The following is an 11,006-nucleotide window of genomic DNA, read 5'->3' on the forward strand; positions in this document are numbered from 1 at the left end:
GAAAAAAATGAATTGTAGCCCTTGTTCTGCTTTTTTTCAAGATATGTAACCTTAGCTGATTCTCTTCTCTCTGTCTAGCCTCAGTAAAGTGAGCAATATCTGAAGATCCTCTAAGGGATCTTCAGATATTGCATGACTAATACCTGCTAAACTACTAGTTAAGAAGTAAGATAATACCTTACTAAGGACTAAGCTATGAGTTTTCCCTGGAATTGCTGCATTTTAATAGATGATTCCTGAAGACTGAGAAACTTTAGAGGATTAAAGAGATGAAACTACAAAGGTGGAATGATAAGCTATAGATAAAACTATCTGGTAGGTGTGCCCAGCTGAGTGGTCCCATACATCACCTCTTCCTTGGGTTTTGCCATTGAAACCACTATTAGAAAGATACAGGACAGGATTAACTGCAAAAGATGGAATCTGGTCAAGTCTCTCCAATATGTGCACTACCCTACTCCCAACTCAAATCATCAGAATAAAATCATAAGCCAGAACTTGCCCAAAACCCACAGACTGGGTAAGTGGCTCATTCCAGGACACTGACACTATGTTCCCAAGCTCAAAAGGAAAACAGCTGTTACAAGAAAAAGGCAGAAGGACCCAGTGAAGAAAACAGGCTAAACTATGTCTTTCAACACTTACAGGAATAAGACCTATTGTCCACTTGGGAGACTGTCATAGGCCTCTAGGTTCTTATGGACAGCAATGTCTTTTTCTCCTGCAGGTATGAACTTAAATGTCTTTATTTTAGGCCAAATTCCCCTCAAGGGTAAAGCTAGAAGAATTTCGAGAGAACCATTGAAAAGGACACACGTAATGAATCTGGTGTTCCCCACCTGCACCTGCCCACCCAGACTGAGTCTTAACAGGGCATCAAGAAAGTGAGCTTTGACTGTACGGAGTCCACTCTTGTTTCACCCAAGCTCCGAGGCCATGCCTAGTAGAAGCAAGTGGAGGAAAAGAGGATCATCTCAATTATTCAGGCCTTGATTACTCCTGATACCCTCCTCGGGGTTGAGAGAGGATAGCTATTGTAAAGGGTGGCGGGGTGGGCCAAAATAGAGAGGAAAGAATACGTTTTCAAATTATCCAGGCCAGATTATTACACAGTTTTTACTTTCCTCCTGAATAGACAACAAATGACACAACTAGGAGATTCCCAGAGATAACTACAAGGTACAGGCCAAATAGAAGACTGCTCACGAAAAAAAATGACTTTTTAAAACTCCAGGGAGAAACTACTGCCCACCCATAGCCCACCTCTCTGTACAAAAAGACAAAACAAAACAAAATTTTCCCCACTGGCTCCAAGTATCTTTAAAACTTCAATTCCTTGATTTAAGACCTTAATTTCTGTTACAGTACATGATCTCTAGGAAGGTAACATTTTAAGTCACTGTCAGCTACCTTAACCTTAAGGTGAATGAGTTCCTATTCTTTACTGGAGTAACTTTGATGAGCGAGGGAAGCCAGAAAGGAAGTAGAGAAAGGCAGGAAAGGAGTGAGAGAGAAAGAGCGTGATCATGAAGGAAGCTGTTCACAGAAGAGAAAGGGAAGGCTAAGACTACTGCCTTCATAACTTTGCAAAGAAGTTGTCCTAGTGAGGCGAAATCAAAATTCTTAAACATGATCCCTTGAAAGTACTTACAATGAGGACCTACAAATCAACTAAGAATCATCCCTGGAAAGAACCCTAGAGTTCATGGAAATAAATCCTGCATTAGAATAGCAGGAAATACTCCTTCCATCTTTAATCACCGTAACAGCTTTATTTCTGAACTGTCTTGCTCCTCCCGTCCACACAGGCATAATCTGGATTTCTTTCAGAGAGAATTAAGCATCTCCCTACCAATCGCATCTCTCTGACACTAGGTGTGGAAGGCTACAAGTCATTGCTCTACACTTTGCAGTTCTTGGGCTACTGCCCTCAGGTTCTTCACACTGCAGTTTCTAAAGAAAGAACCTCAGAAAAGAAACACATTAGCAAAAGTTCTTAAACTGTGGGAAGAACTGCCAATTTTCTCTTGGGTAAGAGCACCCTCTGGTGGTAAATATCTGTATTGTGGCCTAGCATCTCCATCCGGACGTATGCTGGGCTCAACCATAAATCCCTCGAGACGGAATGTATTCCAAGATCTCTCTTGGTAGCGTAACAATCCACTGAAATTGAAGTTATAAGGTCTTGGTCTATGGCCTTGCTCTATTAATCCTAGCGTGTGACTTTGGCTTAGTCACCTTTCTCAGCCTCACTTCCACTATTAAAAGTAGGAAAACAATGACAACATGAGGATCAAATGAAAATGCTTACTACTCAGTAAAGTACAATGTACATTAAAAAAAAAGAGAGAGAGATGCCATTATGGTTGACCAGATATACACAAATTACAATAGAAAGTTCTTCATATTACATTCTTATCCTTGCCAACTGCTCCCCTGTGAATCCTAACAGCTATGTTCATTGAGTCACTTCCCAATTTTGGGACCAAGGACAACCTCCCATGGCCTTGAGCAGAGATCTGCAGGAGCCAGAAGTGGCACAAACAAACAGACCTTCCACAACATGACCGGAGTCAGCCTGATGTTCCTCCCTGGCATCCCTGATGTGACAGGATGCATCCTATCCTTTTTTTCTTCAGACTACCAGGTAGTTCCTGGTAATGGATACAGGGCTTTCATCATCTGGTCCCTGGCTACCTCATCTGACTTCGTTCCTTCATATATATATACATATACATATATATGTATATGTATATATATTGCAGTCCACCCAAATCAACCTACTTGTAGTTCTCCAAACAAGTAGATTGCCTCCATAACTTTGTATGTGGGTTTCCTCTGCCTAAAGCAAATTCATAACACTTCTAGTTAATCCTTGCCCACCTTTCAACGTATTCCTCCTGGAGGCCTCCATTCACTCCTTACGTCCAAGGCTGGATTAGGTATATCTCCCCTATGGGTCCCTGAGGTTGCTACTATCACAGTACTCATCATACCATATACTAATTGTCTTTTACTTGTCTCTCTTCCCCTATGGTCAAGCATAATGCTCGGTATTCAATAGGCACTCAGTATAATTTGGTGGATAGATGATGGCTTCTGTGTTACTGAACTCAAAGCCTGCTTTTTTGTTCCAATCTTATTCGATCTCTCAACAGCATTTGCTGACTACTCCACTTTCTTCCCTTGACCTCATGACACCAAATCCTCCTGGTTTTCTCCCAGCTCAGGCTCCTCCACTGGAATCCCATATGTTGGAGTGTCCAGGGCTTTGCCTTGAGCTCCCATTCTTCTCTGGATTCATGCTCTCCCTAGGCGACCTCTTTTACCTCACAAATTTTAATGCCACCAATATGTTGATGACCACTAGCCTGTGTGTCTCCAGCTCTTACCTTTCCCAGCAACTCTATGCTCATATATCCAAATGCCTATTAGATAGCTTTGAGAAATTCTTATTACATATAGATCTTAAAGACAATGTTGTCTAAACCAGGGGTGCCCAACCCCTGGTCTGTTAGGAACCGGGCCGCACAGCAGGAGGTGGGCAGCACGCGAGCGAGCGAGCGAAGCTTCATCCGCCGCTTCCCATAGCTCGCATTACCCCCCCGCACCATCCCCCCACCCCCACCCCCGTCCTTGGAAAAACTGTCTTCCATGAAACCGGTCCCTGGTGCCAAAAAGGCTGGGGACCGCTGGTCTAAACAGAACTCTCAATTTCCAATCTCCCATTCCCAGCTTACTCTTGTCTCGAACTTTCCAATTTCAGTACATGGCCCCAGCATCCACCCAGATGTTCAAGTCAAAACTCAGACACATGGTGGTGCTTATTTTGATCACCTGTTAAAGACGGTGCCTTCCAAGTTTAAACTTATTGTACTTCTTAGCTTTGACATGTAAGAAAATAAGTTGAGACAGTGTAAAATCTCACTTCTCACCCCACTAGTTTTAGCATTCACTGATGTTTCTTATTTAAATTAATTATTCCTCTGATGGTTGCCAGTGGTGATTATCTAATACCATCATGCCTTCTACATTTATTAGTTGACTTTCTACTATAAGGAAGAGCTTTCTCTTCTCTCCTTTATTAATTCATTTGTGTATATCAATGCAGACTCATGAGTTACTGTTTCATTCAGTAGGTCATAATCCATAACTCTCATTGTCATTTTGATGTTTAACTTGTTCTAGATTTGGCCCCTGGGTGCTCCTGAGGCTAGTTTCTGCATCCCTGCCATGGCCTCATCATTCTTTGAGCATTTTTTTCTTTCTAACACAAGAAGATATTCTAGGTTCATCTTACACTTTTCCCCAGCCCTAGAAGCCACCATTTCTTCAAGAAGAGAGTGGTGTTTGGAAACCAAGATCTGGACTCTAGATGTGCTTACTGGTTCTGAGGAATTGCTGTTCCTGGTCCCTTTCAGTGAACAGAACTAGAAAATTATACACATGAATATATACATATATATACCTATGCAAACATATACCTGTATGTATATGTACATGCATATATGCACACACATATATACATAAACACACTCACTTTACACTTATTTTACATACAGCCATAAGTTCACACCAGTACCTTCAATTCTAACCCAATACCGCATGGTCCATTTCGTTCTAGCTGTGCCCTTTCCATATTTACTTCTTCCTTCTCTGACAATGAGAAATGCATTTTCTCAAACTCTCATTTTGTAGCTAATCTCCTGACCCTGCCAAGCTGCTGCTCCCCTCTAGCCAGGACCCTGACCCCCACTTGTGCCTACCTGCCAGCCCCATTTTGTGCTATCCTCACATACATCACCATATTTTAATTCTCTGAAAAGTGCTTATTTTCAGTCTACCCTTACTAGAGCATAAAGGTATCCTCACACAATGCTTGGTGTATGGTGTGTCCCCTGTAAATATTTATTGAGTGAATGAATGAACTCCTGCATGCATGCTGTATATGCAGGATCCTGAAATTAAAAGTAACTTGGGGGATCATGGGTGGTAGAAGAAGGAGGAGGTGGCAAATTGTTGATACGTAGTGCTAAAGCAGGTCCTGAAGTCTAAATTCCAGGAAAGTGAGCAGGTGCTATGCTCTCGTGGGCTCTTCTTTACGGAAAGATAATCATGTATGAAAGCAAGTGAAAATCTTTATACATTAGTGTAGTTAAAATAAAAAGGATGAAATGTGTGTTCCAGAACATGGCCAGCAATCTTCAGAAAGCGAGAGAACTTCTAAAGCCAGTCAAGAACAATATGCAGAGAGGATGATGAGAGGGGACTTCCCCTCTGAAAAAAAGTTAGAGTAAAAATTAAAAAAAAACAAACAGAAAGCTCCTGAAGATGGAGCTGATGGCCAAGCCAGTGAGACCTCACAGCCACCTGGGAAGACAAGGGCCCAAATGGGCATCATCACTGAAACAAAAAAAACATAAACAGGGTTTCCCTGGTGGCGCAGTGGTTGAGAGTCCCCCTGCTGATGTAGGGGACATGGGTTCGTGCCCTGGTCCGGGAAGATCCCACATGCCGCAGAGCGGCTGGGCCCGTGAGCCGTTGCCGCTGAGCCTGCGCGTCCGGAGCCTGTGCTCCGCAACGGGAGAGGCCACAACAGTGAGAGGCCCGTGTACCGCAAAAAAAAAAAAAAAAACATAAACAGAGGTAAAGTTAAAATTTCCTGAATAACCAAACCCACGACTTACTGATGACAGTAACTTGGTTACCAGACAAAGCTGCTTTCCTCAGTTTACCAGAAGGAATGTGGAATCATGTTGAGGATTATGCAGATTATAAGAACTCTCAAGGAAATATATACAATAAGGAATATGTTGTTAATGAAATTATGACATACATAAATGCACATGCAGTATAATATTGGACACTCAGCACTCTACAACTTTGAGACCATAGTATTCTGGAATCCTTGAAGATTATTCTGATATGGTCTAGGTTTATGGAACACCACATCTACTGAGATTATTTGTGTTCATCCAAGCAACACTGGCCTGTGTCTCTCTGGATGTAATCTCTGGATGAGAAGAGCTTTGATTTAATATTAAACTATCTGCACAATTTTCAAATACCTGGCAGCGATTTCTACAACTCTGAATAGTGCCAGCCAAGTATGAGGTATCATCAGCAAGTTGTGATCTGTCCACACTCATTTGTTTGGATCTCAGTGGTACGCAGGAAAATGTTTAACAACCTGCTCTTTGTTGGCGGGGTGGGGGGGGGGGTGTTGATTTGTAGCATTTGCCAATTTCCAAGGCATAAATACTCCCACCATGATAAATTTCACTGAAGGAGGAGTGGGCTCTCTGGAGCAGGTACAAGCCAACTCCATTCACCACCAGCCTACTCTTGTGTATAAACATATTTTTGTTCTTGATCCTTTGGTACAAATGGTGTACTTCAAAATTATTAGTGTATAACAGGAGTGATGTTTAAGCTTGCTTTCTGTTTGTTTTTAAACAGAAAATTTAAAAGATACAGCTCCTTTTCTGATTTCATAATTGCTACCCATGTATGAAATGACAGACAGAGTGGGCTTTACTGTCTAGTTGATAAAACTGTTCTTGAAAGGCTGGTGGGTCCACTCCTCAAATACCACGTATCTTATAATATGTTAATGCTGTAATATGTTAATGACCAAATACTCTGATCCCTAGTGCCCAAAGTTTGATTCAATGTATATAACTAAAAACATACCCATTTGTGCTCATTTTAATGGCCTTTAAGTAAATAGCCCTTCCTTTGTAAGTCATGAAGTTTACTAAGATTATTGAATAATAATGGCTTATTTAGTGGTTTTTGCTGTAATGTGGTAATATGTAGTTAGTTTCCTGGTAAATTTCCTTTTTAGAAATTTTTCTTCATATATTCAGTATTTTCCTTGAATTGTACACATAGGGGTGTGTGTGTGCGTGTGTGTGTGCTTGTGTTGGGTTTTCTCTTGTTCTTTTATGTAATCAGCAAAGAAGCCAGATATGAATGTGCAGTAAACCATTTTCACGTTGGCATGCTGGGATGTTGTTACTAAATTCCTGAAGAAGCTAAGCCTATGAACTAAAGTAAAACACACCTCTTCTGCAGCTACCAGAATTGTGAACCTTCTAATTATAACATTAGCCCTCACTTTAACAGGGTTTTACAGTTTTCAACGGGCTTTTAAATGCACTGCGTCTTCTGGTGGACCCTTACCAATGTATAATCTTGAATCTAAGGTGCAGCATCCTTGTCTTGCATGTTCCAGCATGTTAGCAGAAGAGCTGCCAAAAGAACACAAAAACAAATAGTAAGAATTCAAAATTGAAAGAAAGAATGAAACAGGTTATTCTTTTCAACCTTGGCTTTAACAAAGCAGGTACAATTATATATGGGGAGAGCAGCCAAATATGTTCATTTATTTATTAAATAATCATCATCTAAATTAGTCTAAAGCAGCAGGAATCGTCATCTCATCACACATAAGAAGGGAGACCTCACTGGATAGTGCATGTAGTTGATCAGCATAACAACAAAGAAAAAGGCCAGGAGAAAACGATTTTTGGAAATTGACATAGACTCCTAGAATATGACCAGATTATGATATAAATAATGAGATTTCATGTTTAACTCAATGGAGCTTAAATTTCCATGTAACCTCCAAGGGCATAGTTGTGACAGAAGTAGAAGATAAGACAATAGAAAAAATAATTCTGTGACTTGACCTCAAACTTCAAAGGCAGTTAAGAACTGGTACCTAGAATTCCCTGCAGTTGGAGTTATGGCTTACAAAGACTGCTGTGATTTTTTCTGGAGCTAGGTCTATTATGCAGCATTACAACCAACCAATGCAATTCCTCATCTGCCTCTGAGAGAACTGCCTAATTTGAATGATACTCTTTGAACCAGCGGTCATAGGGAATCTGGTATGTGCAGGGGGATTCAGCAAAATACAGAGATTTCCCTTGCCTTCAATGAAAATACCATCATGTTGAGGAGATAAAGCAATCACACATTTAAAACTAAACAAAAGGGCTTCCCTGGTGGCACAGTGGTTGAGAATCTGCCTGCCAATGCAGGGGACACGGGTTCGAGCCCTCGTCTGGAGGATCCCACATGCCACAGAGCAACTAGGCCCGTGAGCCACAGCTACTGAGCCTGCGCGTCTGGAGCCTGTGCTCCAGAGGCCGCGACAGTGAGAGGCCCGCGCACCGCGATGAAGAGTGGCCCCCGCTCGCCACAACTGGAGAAAGCCCTCACACAGAAGCGAAGACCCAACACAGCCAAAAAAAATTAAAATAAATTAAAAAAAATAAAAATAAATAAATAAAATGAAACAAAATACAACATTAAAAGTTTAAGGAAAGGGGAGTGAATTCAGAGAGAGTGTTCAGAAAAGCTCCAAGGGACTTGATCTGGGTCTTGTAGGGCATCTGGACTGAGATGGACAAACAAAAGGCGAGGAAGGACTTTGAATCAAATCGGAGCAAATGTGCAGAGGTGGAACATGCAGTGGGCACGTGGGGAACATTAAGTAAACCATGGAGTGGACACTGAGGCTTATTTTTCAACTAATGGTGAAAATATAAAGAACAGATGTCTTCTAAGTAGTTCCTATTCCTCTACCAGCTACAGCATGAAACTCTGAAGGCTGGGTGTATTCAAAGTCCCCAAAGCTTGAAGCATCCTCATTCCCTCATGGAACTGTGAGCAATGGCTGGGACAATATAAACAACAAACAAGCTACACAGCATGTCAATAATTTCTGAGTTCTTTCTAATAAACAGTACAGAAGGGAGAAAATATTGTAACTGCATCCCATTCTACAGTCCACTTAAGAAGAAAAATGGGTGATGGTAGCAACGAGGACAATGTTGTGATGGTGATGAGGATGAGGATGATGATGATGATGATGATGACACTTAGAATTTACTGAGTGTTTATAGTATCTCAGGATTTGTATTTTCCCTACATTAGTTCACTTTATCCTCACAGAAGCTTCAGGGCTTTTTTTGGTAACAAGTAATGTAAAACTGACTCAAAATAGCTTAGCATTTAAGGGAATTAATTGTCTGGCATAACTGGAAAGCCAAGGGGTAGATATTCTTGGCTTCAGAAATAGCTGAATCCAGGGGACCAGATAATGTTATCAGGATTCTGTCACTGTTTTCGTTTCTCAGATCTATTTTACTCTGACTGTGGCTTCATTTGCAGCTAGTCACTCTTGGTATACCTGGGGAGACTGACTGCCTCCATGCTTATTCTTAGAGGTCAAAAGAAGCAGACCTTCGTCTCTTGTTCACTCCCTCCCTCTTGCTCTTCCTGCCCTCGGCCTCTCCTTCTCTCCATCATGGAAGGCTTTGGATGGCCCTGCTGAGTCGTGTGCATAACACTCAGACCAAAGGCTCTAAGGGCCTTGAGTCCCTTTCCACCAGAGATGGGCAGGTAATGGGATTGACAGACCCCCTGGCACCATATGAGTCAGGGAGAGCCGTTCCTAGTGGAAAGCAAGCTGCCCGGCAAATGTCCACTACAGGTAAATACCAACATTATCCCTATTTGGCAATGAGAAAATTGAGGCCTTGGCTGGTTGAGTTTGAAACCAGGCTTTGGGAACAAGACTGCCCATTGCTAAACCAATGGCTGTTAAGCTGAGAAACCTTTGAAAAGGACTGGGCCTGAGCCTCACCCAGATAATTAACCCAGAATCTAGGTGGTAAGAGGTAAGAACATGTTTTTAATCTCCTCAGGTGGTTCTAACATTAGAAATATGAGAAAGCAGCCAGTATTGAAAACCTCTGTCCTAAGCTCTAGGCTCTTGTTAATAATAAATCCCAGAATACACACAGTACTCCCTGCAGCCACCTTTATCAACCAGCTCATAAGAATGACCTGATGCTTCACCTGCCTGTCTCCCTCACTCACCTTTCTATCATCCCATCTTTACAGCTGCGGACCCTGGTACCTCACCTGACATAGCAGGCATTCAATAAATATTTGTTAAACTGAATTGATGAAGCTCCCTGGATGTTCATGCAAACACTCATGCTGGAATGAAGGGTTCAGAGGGGAAAAACAGTAAAACTATCTTCATGTCGTAATAGCGAGAATAATAGGAAGGAGGAAAAAGGAAAGGGGAAAGTAGTCCGTTGTCCATATTTTCTCAGTCAAAAAGAAACAAAAAAATAAGGAACTCAGGGGCTTCCCTGGTGGCGCAGTGGTTGAGAGTCCGCCTGCCGATGCAGGGGACACGGGTTCGTGCCCCGGTCCGGGAAGATCCCACATGCCGCGGGACGGTTATGCCCGTGAGCCATGGCCGCTGAACCTGCGCGTCCGGAGCCTATGCTCCGCAACGGGAGAGGCCACAACAGTGAGAGGTCCGCGTAACGAGAAAAAAATAAAAAATAAAATAAAATAAGGAACTCAGTAGGTAAAATTACCATGTGGCATACATTACTTTTCAAGTTAACATAACCCTTCAAGCCAGCGTTTCAGCTTTCATTCTACCAGGTTCCTTAATTATAATATCCTTATTCCTCAGTTAAAGGCTCATTAAGCTTGTCAACACCTTTTTAGAATATTAACTATTTTATTCTTTAGAAATCTAGAGGTTATTAAATCAGAATCCTTTATGGAAAAGCATATTCTAATGACTTCTTGATCTCTCATCCCATTCGATGACACCATGTTAAACAATAGCTTTAATCTGATCAAGTTTAATTTTTCTGCAGTCAAGTAACTGCCCTTCAGTTAAAAGCTTCTGTTAGAACTACACCAACATAATAGCTCTTGGTTCTGTGTTCCTTTTGGTAATTTCTGTTTTTTTCACACAAAACAACTTGCTCTCAAACTTCCATTTTACCCTGTAGAAATCTGAGCCCACGTGTTTCATCTCTATCTAGGTGTGGAGGCGGGTGCAGGATAACTTTAATTTTTCCCTACTTGGCTGTCTGTTTCCTAGAATCTCTGTATTTTCAGCTGCCCTGGGATTTCCCTTTACATTGCACCTGCCCTGACTCTGGGCTCTACCCCAGCAC

This window comes from Mesoplodon mirus (assembly GCF_964341445.2).
Source record: "Mesoplodon mirus genome assembly, chromosome: 3".
Taxonomy (NCBI): Eukaryota; Metazoa; Chordata; class Mammalia; order Artiodactyla; family Ziphiidae; genus Mesoplodon; species Mesoplodon mirus.